The 17,861-nt window shown below is 36.3% G+C and overlaps 1 pseudogene; it reads left to right on the forward strand.

The window, feature by feature from the left end:
* Positions 1–7,451: 7,451 nt before the first annotated feature.
* On the forward strand, positions 7,452–14,196 carry LOC129481608 (mitogen-activated protein kinase 6-like; annotated as a pseudogene).
* Positions 14,197–17,861: the final 3,665 nt, after the last annotated feature.

Below are 17,861 nucleotides of genomic sequence, written 5' to 3' on the forward strand. Positions count from 1 at the left end.
CTTCATTAAACATGTTTAAAATATGAAAATGAAATTTTGTTTTTGTTATAAACTAACTCCTGTATATTTGAATTTTCAAAATTGAAACAAAATAAAAAATAAAGCTTAGTACTTTAATAAAATATGACCTTTAGGGTCAAGTTAATATTCACCAAAAGAAGAAAATTTTGTGTTATATTAAATTTTGTTTTAGAATGGCATACATATATGCCATTGTTCCTTAATTCTATTCAGCTTAAAATTTTCAACTTAGAAAGTTTTTAATGCCCTCCTTTGCCTTTGAGATTGGTAAATGCTCATGCATTCAGAACAAAAATAATGAATTAATTTTTACATTTAAGTATAATGCAGTAATTACCAAAGACAAATTGACAGAAATAATTATTATGTCAAACATAATAAGTTAAATTTTAGCTTTAATTTAGCTAAATTTTAATTCTCTATTTTTATCATCAATCAGAAAAGCAAGAATAATTTATTTTAAGTCATTAAGCAAGAGTTTGCAATATCTAGGGTGATTTTTATGCTTTAGGGTTCAGTTTATCACTGTGACCTATTTGTATGAGACACTCAGGAGTCTTTGGCAGAGAAATTTACCCTAAAATAGACTAGAAGTAAATAAAGCTATATTTGATACTATCATGCACATGCATCCTTAAATCCTTGAATTCACCATGGTGAAACCCTAGAACTTACCGCTGCCAATAATGACATCTTCATTGACATCCAAGCTTCATGCACTTCAGCCTACACTCATGACTTCCCAGTTCATGTCCTCTAGTCCCCTAATATTTTGTTCTATGGGGTTATTCTGGTCACAAAGTAACCAAAATCAAATACACAAAGCTACCAGAGTCACTAAGTCCCTAACTGAATGATGTACTGAGGTACCACCTGTTGTCCTGTCCAAGGCCAGGTCTTTTTGTGCACTGGATTGAACACATTTGATAATCTAATCTCATTACATATGCATTTTTTCCCATTTACCTTTTCATAATTAACTGTTCCGTCTTTCTTGAATTAGTCCTGAATGTACAAGCTTACATGAAAAACAAAAAACAGAAAAAAGAAAAAAACGCCTCCTGTGACCCTATATGTCTTGTAACTATTCACTTATTTCTATGCTCATTTTTACAACTGTAATATTTCTTTTATCTTTTCTGCCCAGGATTTTGTCCCTATAGTCTTCTCAAGCAGCAATTTACTTCTAAATGTTGAATCCAATAGTAATTTCTCAGAAATTTTCTTACTCAGCCTGCAAGCAACATTTGACAAATTTGATTCTCTCAGTTAAGGTAACACAACCATTTATAACAAAATGTCCTTGTCTGAAGACCTCTTGTGGCACAAGATATTTCTGTCCAAATATCCTTTCATGAGGACACAGATACCTTTCCCAAATTCCCTTTCTATGTCCTCCTATGTCATGGCCAAGTCTTGTTTCATTATGTTCTATGGCAGAAGATACCTCTGCCCAGAAGCTTACCTGTGTAAAGAAACTCCTCCCTGCAGAGTTAAAAAATAATAATTATCTCTAAACAAAAACTGGCTAGCCATATGCAGAAAACTGAAACTGGACCCCTTCCTTACACCTTATACAAAAATTAACTCAAGATGGATTAAAGACTTAAATGTAAGACCTAAAACCATAAAAACCCTAGAAGAAAACCCAGACAATAACATTCAGGACATATGCATGAGCAAAGACTTCATGAATAAAACACCAAAAGCAATGGCAACAAAAGCCAAAATTGACACATGGGATCTAATTAAACTAAAGAGCTTCTGTACACCAAAAGAAACCACCATCAGAGAGAACAGGCAACCTACAGAATGAGATAAATTTTTTGCAATCTATCCATCTGACAAAGGGCTAGTATCCAGAATCTACAAGGAACTTAAACAAATTTACAAGTAAAAAACAAACAACCACATCAAGAAGTGGGAGAAGGATATGAATAAACACTTCTCAAAAGAAGACATTTATGCTCAGAAGCTCATCATCACTGGTCATTAGAGAAATGCAAATCAAAACCACAATGAGATACCATCTCATGCCAGTTAGAATAGCCATCATTAAAATGTCAGGAAACAACAGATGCTGGAGAGGAATTGGAGAAATAGAAACACTTTTACACTGTTAGTGGGAGTGTAAATTAGTTCAGCCACTGTGGAATACAGTGTGGCGATTCCCCAAGGATCTAGAACTAGAAATACCATTTGACCCAGCAATCCCATTACTGGGTATATACCCAAAGGATTATAAATCATTCTACTGTAAAGACACTTGCACACAGATGTTTACTGCAGGACTATTCACAATAGCAAAGACTTGGAACCAACCCAAATGTCCATCAATGATAGACTGGATAAAGGAAATGTGGCACATATACACCATGGAATACTATGCAGCCATAAAAAGTGATGAGCTCATGTCCTTTGCAGGGACATGGATGAAGCTAGAAACCATCATTTTCAGTAAACTAACACAAGAACAGAAAACCAAACACTGCATGTTCTCACTCATAAGTGAGAGTTGAACAATGAGAGCACATGGACACAGGGAGGTGAACATCACACACCAGGGCCTGTTGGGGGTTGGGGGGCTTGGAGATGGACAGCATTAGGAGAAATACCTAATATAGGTGACAGGTTGATGGGTGCAGCAAACCACCATGTCACATGTATACCTATGTAACAAAACTGCACATTCTGCAAATGTACCCCAAAACTTAATGTATAATGAAAAAAAATCTTATAAAGAGATCCTTCTTAGCTTGCTCATTAATTCCAGAGATTGTCACAGATTGCCAAGGAATTACTGGTCACATTTTTTTCTTCATGAACAGATAGGCTAAAAACATTTCTCAGCTTTCCTCTGCATTTAGTTTAGTACCAGGTGACTGAGTTCTGGTCAAAATTATGGAGAAAGAAGTATATAGAACCCTTCAGTACTAGGCATAACTAATCCTATTTGGTATTCTATGTTCTCTATTGCTTTCTGTGATGGCTGTGTAGGGATATTGTGCTTAAGATGATGGAATCACAAAATGACAGGAGACTTGTCACAGTGCCATTTAATGAGTCATGCAATATTTACTAAACTATAGTTTAAGAACTAAATATTCTGTAAAGACACAGAGATTTGGGGGTTAATTTAGTAGCTAAATATATATTCCACACATCATCCCTCCCCCTAGATGCTGATGCTCACATTTCAACCTGCTATCTAAAATAGGCTCTTGGAATACTAATTAGCATCTGTACAATAAAATAACCAATATTTAATTCTGGATTTTTCACTTTTCTAAAAGAAAAATACAGGTAATTGCCCCAGTGTTCCCCTACTTTATGTGTAATTCAGGCAAAATCTTCAGTCAGCACTGAGTGTTTTTGTATGCTCTCATTCTATATCCAGTGTTTTCAAATTATTTGGCTAAAACTTAAACATATATCCATAATGCGAATGCTTTTACTTCCTATTATTATAATCCTAACCTTATTACCTCTTACTTAGAACATAGCCATAGCTTTCTAACTCTTTGATTTTGAATATATTACACTTCTGAGTTAAGTTTTACAGTGGGTTTTCATCTCTTCCACATAAACATCCATAACATAGCCTAGAATTATGTGTGGATTTAGTCCTGATCTTATAAAGAAGCAGGTGTAGGAGTCGTGGGAAAATATTTTGACCTAAGAAATAGATAGCTGTTTATATCAGGTGGTGAAACTTGGCTTTAGAGTGATAGCTAGAAGCAAGCAGTGTGGATTTTTCACTCTTGAATATTGTGTAAAGATATGAGTTTTCCTTTCTTCTGAGTAGAAATTTCCTATAGACACAGATATGTAATATTGAAGGTATTAGTGAAAGGTCTCAAATAATCTGATTTCCAAGACTTCTTCATGACATTCTGTATGTTGTCTGTGATAAACAGGACAAAGGATGTTAATTATGGCAGAGGCCACACAAATAACAATTATTGTAAGGCAAGAATGCTTTTGAGATACATACTGAGAAGAAAATCTTTGCAAGTGATGATAAAGATTAAAAAATATAAACATCGCCGGGCATGGTGGCTCACGCCTGTAATCCCAGCACTTTGGGAGGCTGAGGTGGGAGGATCACAAGATCAGGATATCGAGACCATCCTGGCTAACATGGTGAAACCCCGTCTCTACTAAAAATACAAAAAATTAGCCAGGTGTGGTGATGGGCGCCTGTAGTCCCAGCTACTCGGGAGGCTGAGGCAGGAGAATGGCGTGAACCCGAGAGGCGGAGCTTGCAGTGAGCCGAGATCGCGCCACTGCACTCCAGCCTGGGCGACAGAGCCAGACTCCGTCTCAAAAAAAAAAAAAAAAAAAAAAAATATATATATATATATATATATGCACATACACATCAGGAGTTATATATTTGATAAGAATCTTTTGTCAGTTAATCAGTGAGATAAATTGATGAGAAAAGAATAAGCCATCTACTAGAGGACACCAGCCAATGAATGATGAGGACTTGGATCTCCGTGGAGCAGTGGTATTGTAGAGGAGATGGTCACCATGAGAACTATCCAAGAAATAAAATTACCAGAATTTTATAATTTTGGTAAATATGGGACATCTGTAATAAAAAAAGAAAGGAAGGGACAACAATAAGTAATAATACAAGCTTTTGAAAATTTGAAGGCTTGTGTAACCATTACCTGATATGGATTCTGTAAGAAGCAAAGAATACTTTCTCATTTATGTATTGCCAAGGATCATTTTAACTTAGATTGCAAAAATCAACTTGGAAATTTAATTGCTGCTTAAAATCTATACTTCAGTGGAGGCAAATGGAAGTTGATAACATGTATGATCTGAAAAATAATTTACCCATTACAACTAATTTGTCTTCCTATTGTTCTAAGCACGTGAATAAACAGCTTAATATATAAAAAAAAAAGAGAGAGAGAGAAACATAATATTGAGAAGAACATCATCGGGTCCATGATTCTAATAAGAATTGGAGAGTTATTTTGTCTATGGCTTTTAAATTAAAAATCTAATATCTTTTCTTCTACAGTTGCTGAGTATAATTGATGAGAGTGATGTTATGACTAATTTATGGCCCTCTCTCTCTCACATACACGCACAAATTTCAGAAAGTAGCTATACTCATGGATCCTTACTCCTGAAAATCACTTGTAGAAGATTTAATTCTAGCCTCTGTCATACAGCTGGAAATGATTGTGAAATAGAGATGCTACAGATACAAGATACAGCCATGCAAAAAGATTAAAACTAACATTCGTATTGCATAAGATTATGCAAAAGCTTTGTTAACCTGATATTTTTAATGCATATTAAATAATTAGAACTTTTATCTGTCAGTTAGCTCCTATTTAATTATTTTAACAGACTACAGAGTCTCATTGATCTGTAAGGCTACATCACCATTTTATTTAAAAAATAAAGATATTGAAGCAAAATTAATTTTAGTTACTTTTATGAAATGTATATGCTGGGAGAATTATAATTAAAAATAAAATAAAACTTGTGATTCCATGTCCATTATATCACATTTTATCTTGATTTTGAGAGGAAGATAATAAAAGTAATGGGAATATCACTATTAATAATAATAATACCAAGAATAGTTATTAATATTATTATTGTTGGCCAGGTGTGATGGCTCACGCCTATAATCCCAGCACTTTGGGAGGCCAAGGTGGGCGGATCACCTGAGGTTAGGAGTTCAAGACCAGCCTAGCCAACATGGTGAAACTCCCTCCCTTCTAAAAATACAAAAATTAGCTTGGTGTGTTGGTGGGCGCCTGTAATCCCAGCTACTTGGGAAGCTGAGGCAGGAGAATTGCTTGAACCCGGGAGGTGGATGTTGCAATGAGCCGAGATCGTGCCATTGCACTCCAGCCTAGATGAAAGAATGAGACTCCATCTCAAAAAGTATATATATATATAGTTACTAACACATTGAAAGCTTGAAAGCTGCCTATACGCCAAGTACTATTCTAACTGCTTTAGGCTTCTTATATGGCAACCCAAATATAGTATACTAGTTTTTAAATTTGTGATATTCCTGATATTTTATTGGTAGAAATAATTTATGACACTGATCATCATGGCATTTAATATCAATGATTTCCAAATTTGTTTGTAAAATATGTCACAAATGTTTGTGTAGCTACTTAATTGTTCCTTCAGATAGTTCAAGCAAGGGGGAGTATTGTCTTTTGTGATAATGGCTGGCATAGCTTTGATGTCCCATGGACTTTTTTCATATGGTACAGTGATACCCAGACCCAGACCCCATTTTTAAAGATTCTACTTGAATTTGTTTGGAGTGCAGCCTAGGCATTGGGGTCTTTCTTGCTCTTTCTCTCTCTCTCTCTCACACACACACTCTCTCTCTGTGTATGTCAACGGGGGCATAAATAAGTATGTTTTAATATATACAAATAATTCTATTGTTCAGCCAGTATTAGAAAACAATGATTTGGAATTTGAATATTTGTTACGGTGCTTATATTCTTGTAACAGAGGAAAGTCGATAAATAAGATATACATATATGAGAATGAAATCAGTGATTTGTATGTTAAAAACAATATTTGTCTTTGTAAGAAACTCACAGATGTTTTCCCAAAGTGATTGTATGTTTTTATAAGATCACTAGCAATGTGCGAGAAAAATATGTTCCGTAACCTTGTTAAAAGTAAATACTCTCAGTCTTCTGAATATTATATATTCTATTTTATATAGTAGAAACTCATTGTGATGTACTTTGTAATTTTCTGATTATTAAAAGTAATAAACATGCTTTTATGTGGTTACATTTCTGTATATTTAGTGAAATGTTTGTTCAAAATATTTGCCTATGTTTTATTAGTCTACTTACTATTGAGTTAGAAGGGCTTTTAAAAATATATGTTCTAGGCCGGGCGTGGTGGCTCACACCTATAATCTCAGCACTTTGGGAGGCCGAGGTGGGTGGATCATGAGGTCAGGAGATCAAGACCATCCTGGCTAACATGGTGAAACCCCATCTCTACTAAAAATACAAAAAAGAGATTTAGCCGGGCATGGTGGCAGGTGCCTGTAGTCCCAGCTACTCAGGAGGCTGAGGCAAGAGAAAGGCGCGAGCCCGGGAGGCAGAGCTTGAAGTGAGCCGAGATCGTGCCACCACACCACAGCCTGGGCAACAGAGCAAGACTCTGTCTCAAACAAAACAAAAATAAATAAATAAATAAAAATATATATTCTAGATACAATTTATTTGTCACGTATATGTACTTCAATTGATCTCTCCACAGCAAAGGACAGGTATATTTATTGTCTCATATAATAAATATATATTTTTCAAGAACAAAGGACAGCCATATTTAGGGCCCAGTATAAAATATCAGGGTTCCCAGAGCTGAGGGTTCCTTTCTTGCAATGGAATTCATTGTTCATGATGGTGTCATCTGATTCTCTTGTCATTGTCCTGAGAACATCTGGGCTTGGGGAATTAGTTAAATATGTTGATACTCCTGCAACTGTTATTTCTATGAGTAATGAACATCTCTTCATCTCTGACCAATGGATGTTAGTCACCAATATCCATGAGACCCTGGCACCCAAATTTGTTAGCTTGCAAGTTGGTTAAAATTTCAGGCCTTGAAAATGACTTCAACTTCTGGGTAACTACTTATGATATATTCAGATTTGTCCATTAGTCCTCTCTTATGGGCTCATGGAGACTTCATAAAATGTGTCTGAGGAAAAATCAAAAAAATAAACAAAATCTTATTCTTAGATTTTAGAAGGTTGTGGCATCAGTTGAAGAGGTATGATGTTGCGTTACAATGGCATACCTATGTGGTTATGTGGAAAAGTTGGAGGGACATCCTCCCAATGTTTGGCATGTCAAAAGCTTTTGCTGCTCAATCTTCTTTGCATAAAATATGAGCACAAGTAAGATATATACTGATTCTTAGATAGTAAGGGATAGTTTAGTGCATGGTCATGGATCGTTGACATGAATACTTGCAATGGTTTTATGCTGATAGTAAGATGGATATTTTGAGCATGTTTTGTGTTCTATTTGGAAGCTCATCAAAGTTCACCCACTGTAGGGGAGGGTTTTGATAATCAAGAGAACCAATTATCCAGTTCTGTATATGATTGTCAGCTTCTATGCTCAGCCATACCATACTTGTTCATTAATTCATGACCTGTCATGACACCTGTCACTATTTCCGAGTGCCCGATCTGCCAAGGGTAGGATCCAAAGCGGAACCACTTGTATGCTCCCTCTCCATGAAAGAACAAACTAGCCACATGGTGGCAGGTTGATAATATTGAACCTCTTTCAAATCTAAGATACATGGTTATTTTTTGTTTTAGAAAATAAAATTAATGTTAATATTAGTTACCTTCCTTGCTTCCAATGCTTTTGCCCAAATGTAGATTGAGTGAATATCTTACTAATTCTTCTGCTACTTCAAACAATACTGCTTTTGACAAGTTAATCATTTTATAGCAAAAGAGGTAATGAGCAACACCTACCACAACTAATGGTTTTGCTATATATAGAAATAATTGTAACAGAATATTAAAATCTAAGCCATGTCACAACTAGGTAATAAGAGCTTACATATTTAGGTTACTAATCTATGAGGAATATGCCACAGACTTGGTATTTTAGTAGTTTTACTGAAGCCAGAACATAGATACAAGAAACAAGAGATGCAAACAGAATACTCTCTCACTACTACTTTTATTTGCACTCTCAGTTATTCTTACTTTTCATTTTTCCATCTTTGTCCTCTTCTTATTTAGAGGTCTTGTTGTCTACAAGATAGGATTGCTTCCAAAAGAGAACACAACAAAGGTTTGATTGAACTAGAAGCTGGTATTTTGTCCTACCTGTTCTGATATCTTCCTGTTCATCTGGTTATTTGTGGTTCCTTATGACCATGGTGGTGATTGATCCTGAATATCATAAAGAAATGAGACTCCTATGGGGTAACAGGTGTATGTTGGTAAACCAGAACATTCTCTAGAGCACCCAGACCTGACTCCAATAATTGATGGGATTTCGTGTCTTTCCTTTTAAGGAAAAGAATGATCATTTGTTCACTTATGCAATTATACTTGGAACGTACACAAGATTTTTATTATGAGTGTTTCTATACTTTAATGTAGATAGAAACGTGTGTTTCAAAGCTGATCATCCAGAGAGGTAGACTGATTGTGTGGAATGTTTTCTTTTTGTATTAAAACAGCCATTGCCCTTTTAATGTCTTGCTGTGTGTCAAGCACTGGACATCTAGGAACTACATTTCCTGGACTCCCTTGCCAATAGGATTCCAATATAGATGCTAGAATTAGAGGAGCATATAAAAGGTTTGGAAATTGGAAGGAAAGCAGACATCATTCATTTCCTACCCTTGCAGATATGGCAAGTGCTGAACACATTGAAGAAATGCTGTTTGAGTGGCTAATTCCCTAGAGTACAGCTCTTCTTAATGATGCAGGCAGCTGGACCACTGGAAATAACTTCCCTGATTTCTACACTTCCAGATTTCCTCCCACGATTCCTGCTAATAGCTATTCCTTATCCTTTTCCAATACTTTTAAAGAAAACAAGTTTCCTGTATATATCCCATTTTTAAATTATTCTGTCAACCAGGCTGGAGTGCAGTGGTGCAACCACAGCTCAGTGCAGCCTCAATCTCCAGGGTTCAGACAATCCTCCTGCCTCAGCCTCCTGAGTAGCTGGGCCTATAGGTACATGCCACCACACCCAGCTAATTTGTTAATTACAACTTTTTTTTTTTTTTTTTTTTTTTTTTTTTGTAGAATTGGTATGTCTTTATGTTGACCAGGCTGTTCTCAAACTCTTGGGGTCAACTGATCCTCGCACCTTGGACTCCCTCCCACAGTTTTTTTTTTTTTTTTTTTTAATACAGGGTCTTGCTGTTTTGCCTAGGCTGGTTTCTAGTTCCTGAGCTCAAACAATCCTCTTGCTTCAGCCTTCTGAGTGGCTGGGACTACAGGCATGTACCACTGCTCCTGGCTTAAATTTCATTGTAATTTAAATACCTGGAGTGTTTTCTGTTTTCATAGCAAAGACTTTATTTACATATTAATCTATTTTAGGAAATTAATAGTGTCCTTTTTATTTCTGCATCATTTCTTTTTGAATTGCTTAGCAAAGTCAAGTATTTCTAAACCTTCATGACCCGTATATTAAGATAATCCTTAAATTAAAATAAACAGGCTGGGCGCGGTGGCTCACACCTGTAATCTCAGCACTTTGGGAGGCCAAGGCAGGGGGATTACCTGAGATTAGGAGCTCAAGACAAGCCTAGCCAACATGGGGAAACCCCATCTCTACGAAAAATAAAAAAAAAATTAAAAATTAGCTAGGCGTGGTGGCAGGCTAATTTAAAATATACATCTATAGTTATTCAGTATCTAGTTTCTGATAATTATATACTCCATTAATTTCAGAATAAGGACCTAAAAACATTGTATTTTCATTTTCTCCCATCCATTCTTTGTGCTGTTGTTATCATACATTTTAAGTATGATGTGGGCCGGTCGCGGTGGCTCACGCCTGTAATCCCAGCACTTTGGAAGACTGATGGGGGAGGATCAGTTGAGATCAAGAGTTTGAGATGAGCCTGGCCAAAATGATGAAACCCTGTTTCTACTAAAAATACGAAAATTACCCAGGCCTGGTGGCACATGCCTGTACTCCCAGCTACTTGGGAGGCTGAGGCAGGAGAATCACTTGAACCTGGGAGGTGAAGGTTGCAGTGAGCCAAGATCATGCTACTGCACTACAGCCTGGGCAACAGAGCAAGACTCTGTCTCAAAAAATACATAAATTGATTAATTAATTAATTGATTAAAACAATGAAACAACTAGATAAACAGCAAAAAGCCTTTCTAACCTGCAAAATTTGCTAAGTTACGTGAGCCCTATTCATATACATCTCCATTTTACTCCATATGTCCGTGATTTTCAAACCTTTAAGCAAATCGGAATCATTTGAAATAGCAAATTTCAGGGCCTTGTCCTCAGATTCATGTTTTAAAGGTCTGGAATGGGGCATAAACATTTAAATTACTGAGTTCCCGGGTAACGCTGATGCTGCTGGTTCATGGGAGGCATTTGAGAATTACATCCCTCACTGTATTTTAATACTTCACTTTCATTTCCTTTTCAAATAAATACTGTCAACTGAAGAAAACGTCAACCTTTTAGAGAAATAGAGTTTGGCATGGCAGCAACTGTGGCAAAGCAGCTGCTGCTGCCAGTACAGCTGGAGATGTGAGCCCACATTGGGGGCCGTCCATGGGCCCACACTCTCTCGATGAGTGGAAGTCCCGTTGGATCAGAGTAAGATAGACAGTAGCTTTGGTTGTGATTGTGGTGAGCCGGAGCCACCTGATCACTAACAAAAGACATCTGTTAACCAACAGCCGCCAGGGCTTTCTGATGAAATATATAGCAACAAAGGAAGAAAAGAAACAAAATGGAAATAGTGCTTACCAGCACCTTAGAACAATGCTGCTCAGGGCCAGTCCAACACTCAATGTGTCAGCACTGTGAGGAGAATGTTCATAAAAGCCTGTGGTGTTGTGTGCATATTTATTCATATTTTTGTTAAATGTTAAATCATTTATCACAGTAAATCTGGGTGCATAGTACATAATTTCATTCCATTTGAGCTTCTTGAGTGTTTTCTTTAAATGTCTGCAGAGTGGTTGCTCCTTTCTTGAACTATGAGTACTGCAATCTCTTAAATTCTCAATATGAGTAGAGCTTTTTGAGCTTTATATCTAAGGGGAACTGAACAAGCCTGTTTGGAAAATGCAATGAACATCAAGAAATCACCTTGCTGTGGAAGCGTAATTATTTTTCTTCTCCCTGTTTCAAAGATCTTTCCTTTTGATGTCAGTTTTCTTCCTTGTTTATACGAGTTCAACAATTCAAAAGAAAAACTCAATAGTAAGGGTTTCAAACTAGCAGAGAAAGTTGAAAGTCTCATGAACGTTCATGGTTTTCATCTGGGCTCTGGATATATGAACTTAAAACCATTGGATTGTGGAGGCAATAGCTTGTTTTTGTTTGTTTGTTTGTTTGTTTTGTTTGTTTTTTGCTGTAGACAATGACTGTGATAAAAGAGAATCCATCAAGACAATTCTTACTGATCCCCAGAGTGTCAAAAATGCTCTACATGAAATCAAAATTATTGGAAGATTTGACACCATGACATTGTGAAAGTGTTTGAAATTGCTAGTACCAGTGGAAGCCAATTAACAAACAATGTGAACTCTCTTACCAAACTTAACAGTATTTACATTTTTCAGAATTACATGGAGACAGACTTGGCTAATATGCTGGAGGAGGGCCCTTTACTGGAAAAGCATGCCAGACTTTTCATGTATCAGCTGCTAAGGTGGCTTAAGTGTATTCACTCTGCAAATGTATTGCACAGATATCTCAAACCAGCTAATCTTTTCATTAATACTGAAGACACGATGCTGAAGATAGGGGACTTTTGTCTTGCAGAGATTATTGGATCCTCATTACTTCCATAAGGATCATCTTTCTGAAGGACTGGTAATTAAATGGTACAGATCGCCACATCTTTTACTTTCTCCTAATAGTTATAGTAAAGCCATTGACATGTGGGCTGCAGGCCACATCTTTGCTGAAATGCTGACTGGTAAAACCCTTTTTGCAGGTGTACGTGAACTCAAACAGATGCAGCTGATTTTAGAATCTAGTCCTGTTATACATGACGAAGATTGTCAGGAGCTTCTCAGTGTAATTCCAGTTTACATTAGAAATGAAATGACTGAACCACAGAAACCTTTAACTCAGCTGCTTCAGGGAATTAGTTGAGAAGCACTAGATCTCCTGGAACAAATTTTAACATTTATCTCTACAGATGGGTTAACAGCAGAAGAAGCGCTCTCCCATCATTACATGAGCATATATTATTTTCCAATGGATGAGCAAATTTCAAGTCATCTTTTTCATATTGAAGATGAAGTTTATGATATTTTGTTTATGGATGAAACGCACAGTCACATTTATAACTGGGAAAGGTATGATTGTTAGTTTTCAGCACATGATTGGCCTATGTATAACAACTTTGATATTGATGAAGTTCTGCTTGACCCGAGAGCGCTGTCTGATGTCACTGATGAAGAAGAAGAACAAGTTGATGCCCAGAAATATTTGGATGGACATTGGGAAAAGTATAAAGTATCTGGAGGATCCAATTGCTCTACTGAGCCTTTTTGGCAGTACCCAGATCATCATAAAAACAAATAGCGATTTGAAGTGTAGACATATTTGTAACTACAAAGTCAGGTCATCATCATATTTAGATAACTTAGTTTGGAGAGCAAGTGAAGTTAACCATTACTATGAACCCAAGTTTATTATAGAGATTTTGAATCCAAAAGAATAAAGAAGAGAAAAATCTGATAAGAAAGGCAAGTGAAAATGTGAAAGGAATGGATTGGTTAAAGCTCAGATAGCGCTTGAGGAAGCCTCACAGCAACTGGTTGAAAAACAAAGGGAAACAAATCAGGAGTTTGATTTTGATTACTTTATTGCAGAAACTACTCAACTTAGTTCACAACACGAGCCTACTGATGTTGTTGAGAAATGAAATAACTCGAATAGGTCAGGGTCCCAACTAGAAATGAAAAATTTGATATCAAATACAGTAAGCCAAGAAAAACAGAAAAAAGGAATGACAAATTTGGCTCAATTAGAAGTCTTGTACCAATCTTCTTGGGACAGCCAGTTTGTGAGTGGTGGGGAGAACTATTTTATCACCAATTAGTTTTGTTGTGAGGTAAGGAAGTGTGAATGAGTTGAGAAGGAAAACATTTACACTAGTTACTTAGACAAGTTATTTAACAGGAAAGAAGATACTGAAATACTAGAAACTGAGCTAGTGGAGGATGGGAAGCTTGGGGAGAGAGGAAATGAAGGATTTCTGAACAACAGTGCGGAGTTCCTCTTTAACAAGCACCTCGAGTCCGTGGGAATCTTGCAGTTTCACGGTCCAGTTGGGTCACTACTTAAGTCAATACAGGCCACATTATCACCTTCTGCTATGGAATCTTCCCCTCAAATTCCTCATAAAACCTGCAGCAGCATTTTAAAACGTGTGAACTAAAGCACTCAGCAGACAGTTATCTTTGCATACTTCATGAAATGTGTTTTGCCTTTATTTTATCACTAGTGTTTAAGTCATTTTTTACTTGAATCAGATGGTGTAATTTAGTAAGGATTAGCTCTTGGTTTTTAAAATCCAGACCTTTTTTCTACATATAAGATAGTTTTCATTTTAACTGGCATGTCGTTTGCACACGAAAATAAAGCATAGAGGAAAATAATGCAATGCTAGAGGAGGCAAAAGAAATGCAATAAGACAAGTAAAAAACATCCTCTCATAGAACAATGATCTGTTTTATAGGAAACAAATCTTGCCTTGAAATTTACACAGTGAGACTCTACATAATTGCCTGAAAATATCTATTTTTTCTAAAACATTTTTTTATTCATGAGTATTTTTTAAATTTTTCACACTGTACACATTTCTTAAAACATATGATACTAGTAGCAACTGAAAATGACTGCCAAATTGGGTACACGTGTGTTATCTAGCTCAAGATAACAAAAGTATGTGGCAAAACATATACCACTCACAGTGCTTCACAATATGCACATCTATTTAGCCAGCATTTATTGTAGTAAATTATTCTTAATAAGACTCATTTACTGTTTATGAATGTTCTGGTATGCATTCTTTATAGTGAAGTGTTAATATATCACATCTTATTTATTTTAACAAATCAGTATATTTTCTGTATTTAATTATAAAAAGTAACTTAGCTTTTAAAATTTATTTGCAAATACACTATTCCATTTGGCACTACAATTTGTTGCCTACCTAACTGAATATATAATGTTAGCTTATCTTAGGCATGCCCATGTACTTAATTTACTTACATGTTTATTTTAAGTAAATGATCACAGTATCTAGGAATTTGTATTGTATAGATACTTGATTTATCTATAAAGAAAAATTAGGAATTACTTTATTATAAATTACTCCTAGAAGTCTTATGTTTATTTAAAAAACTAATGTTAAAATTGTGTGTGTGGAAATAATTAAAGTCCATCATTATTGTAGTTTAAAAGTTGTATATGATAAGACGTTTTGATTTTACTGTATGTTTCTACTGAATGGTCTATTCCCCATCCCAAAGCAAGCATGAATAAAATAAGATTAAATGTAGCACGTGGTATCACAGTCTCTTAGAATTTGTTTTGTCTATTTCATTGTATTGAATAGTCTGTATCTTTGGTTATCCTGTTTGAGGAAAAAGGACAAATAAAACATGGCCCACAAAAACAAAACAAAGAAAAAAAGCTAGTTTTTTCTGGAAGTCTTCCTGAGAATTATTCCTGAGGCCTACAGCCTAGGAGCAGTCCAAAAGAACCTCTCTAATGGGCTGGTTGGGTCAGAGGCATTTGAACCAAAGCAACTCCATCTTGAATAGGGGCTGGGTAAAATGAGACTGAGACCTACTGAGCTGCATTCCCAAATGATTATGGCATTCTAAGTCACAGAATAAGATAGGAGGTCCGCACAAGATACAGTTCATAAAGATCCTGCTAATACAACGGGTTGCAGTAAAGAAGCTGGCCTAAACCCACCAAAACCAAGATGGCGATGAGAGTGTCCTCTGGTGGCCCTCACTATTATACTCCCATAAGCGCCTGACGGTTTACAAATGCCATGGCCACATCAGGAAGTTACCCTGTATGGTCTGAAAAAAGAAGGCATGAATAACCCACCCCTTGCTTAGCATATAATCAAGTAATAACCATAAAAATGGGCAACCAGCAGCTCTCGGGACTGCTCTGTCTATGGAGTAGCCATTATTTTATTCCTCTACTTTCTTAATAAATTAGCTGTCACTTTACTCCATGGATTCACCCTGAATTCTTCCTTTTGTAAGATCCACAAACCTTCTCTTGGGGTGTGGATTGAGACCCCTTTCCGGTAACAGTTCCAGGCTGCAGGCCTCAGTGTATAGTCCTCGGTAAGACTTCTGAATAAAACCAACTTTAATTCTTTAAAAGCCCATTGTTTTTCTTTTTTTTTTTTTTTTTTTTTTTTTGAGACGGAGTCTTGCTCTGTCGCCCAGGCTGGAGTGCAGTGGCGCTATCTCGGCTCACTGCAAGCTCCGCCTCCCGGGTTCACGCCATTCTCCTGCCTCAGCCTCTCCGAGTAGCTGGGACTACATGCGCCCGCCACCACGCCCGGCTAATTTTTTGTATTTTTAGTAGAGACGGGGTTTCACCATGGTCTCGATCTCCTGACCTCGTGATCCACCCGCCTCGGCCTCCCAAAGTGCTGGGATTACAAGCGTGAGCCACCGCGCCCGGCCAAAAGCCCATTGTTTTTCTTTAGGCAACAGTATTTAATAAAGCTTTTTATGTTTTTAGAAGTCCTTATATTTTATTTTTCTTTGCTAAGTCAAACTTACTACCTGTCACTAAGTCCTCAAGGTCTTCTTATCCATTGCCCAAACCAATGGTCTCAGACACAGGGTTTTTCATTCAGCCAGTTATTTTTATAAAACAACACTGTAGGCATGCAAAAATGTAAAAGTCTTACAGTAAATATGCATTTTTAAATTATTAACATTGAAAAATTAAGCATAAGAAAATAAGGCAAAAATGTCAATTTGAAAATCATGTGTATGTGTACCTCTGTGTATATGTCAGTTTCCAAATCTGGCCCTAATATAGTTTGACACCTCTCCCGTTAAACCTGGGCTTTATTATTGTTCTTCAAAGACATACTTATGTGAAGCCAAATCAACTATTTTAATTGGTCAATTCAGTTCAATAGTCAATAAAGTTGATTAGCTAGTTCTATGAGGAACTGATTACTCCTGAGAATTTGTAATTTGATGGAGTGGTTTAACATCCTTTAAGGAACTTATCTAATTGATACCTTCTTTATAGATTTTCTTTTCAAGGAGGAACAAAGCAAAGTGATCAATTTGTTGATCAGGGCCAATATATTACATTTAAAACATAATCTTTGACTTTCTTCTTTTTAAAGATAGGATCTCACTGTGTCATCCAAGCTGGAGTGCAGTGGTGTGATCTTGGCTTACTGCAACCTCGTCCTTCTAAGCTCAAGCGATCCTGATCCTCCCACCTCTGCCTCACGAGTAGCTGAGAATAAAGGTGCACACAACCATGCCCAGCTAACATAATCTTGGACTTCCCTATTCACCACTTGCCCACTGTCACGCAGATAATAAGTTAGTTAATATATTTCTTCCAACTCTCTTGTCTAAATTATAATAATGATATCTAATAATTAATTCTAAGGATTATTAAAATATTAGGTTCTGATGATTAAAGGAGTAGATATAAAATGGTTAAGAAGATTCAATAAACAATATTAGTAGAAAAAAACCCAACATGATCAGAAAAGAGACTTTATTTTCTGTTTTTCACAATCTAGTTTCTGATTGTAAGAAGGAAATATAGAAATTAGTAAATACAGAAATGTATACATATGAAAATGTCTGCAGTTGACTTCATTTATTTTTACAAATGTCAACTTTCTAGGTAGTTTTTGCATTTTAAAGATGTGCAATAAGAATGAAAAATGTTTTAGATCAGGTTCCATAAAAGCAGTCTAAGTGAAGGATTCAAGTGCATACGATTTGTTGGAGGTGCGCTCCTCAGAATATAAGAGAGAATGTGAAGAAAAACTGGGAAGTGGGAGACAGCCGAGCAGGGATCTGG

Source organism: Symphalangus syndactylus, chromosome 5 (assembly GCF_028878055.3).
Source record: "Symphalangus syndactylus isolate Jambi chromosome 5, NHGRI_mSymSyn1-v2.1_pri, whole genome shotgun sequence".
NCBI classification, from domain to species: domain Eukaryota; kingdom Metazoa; phylum Chordata; class Mammalia; order Primates; family Hylobatidae; genus Symphalangus; species Symphalangus syndactylus.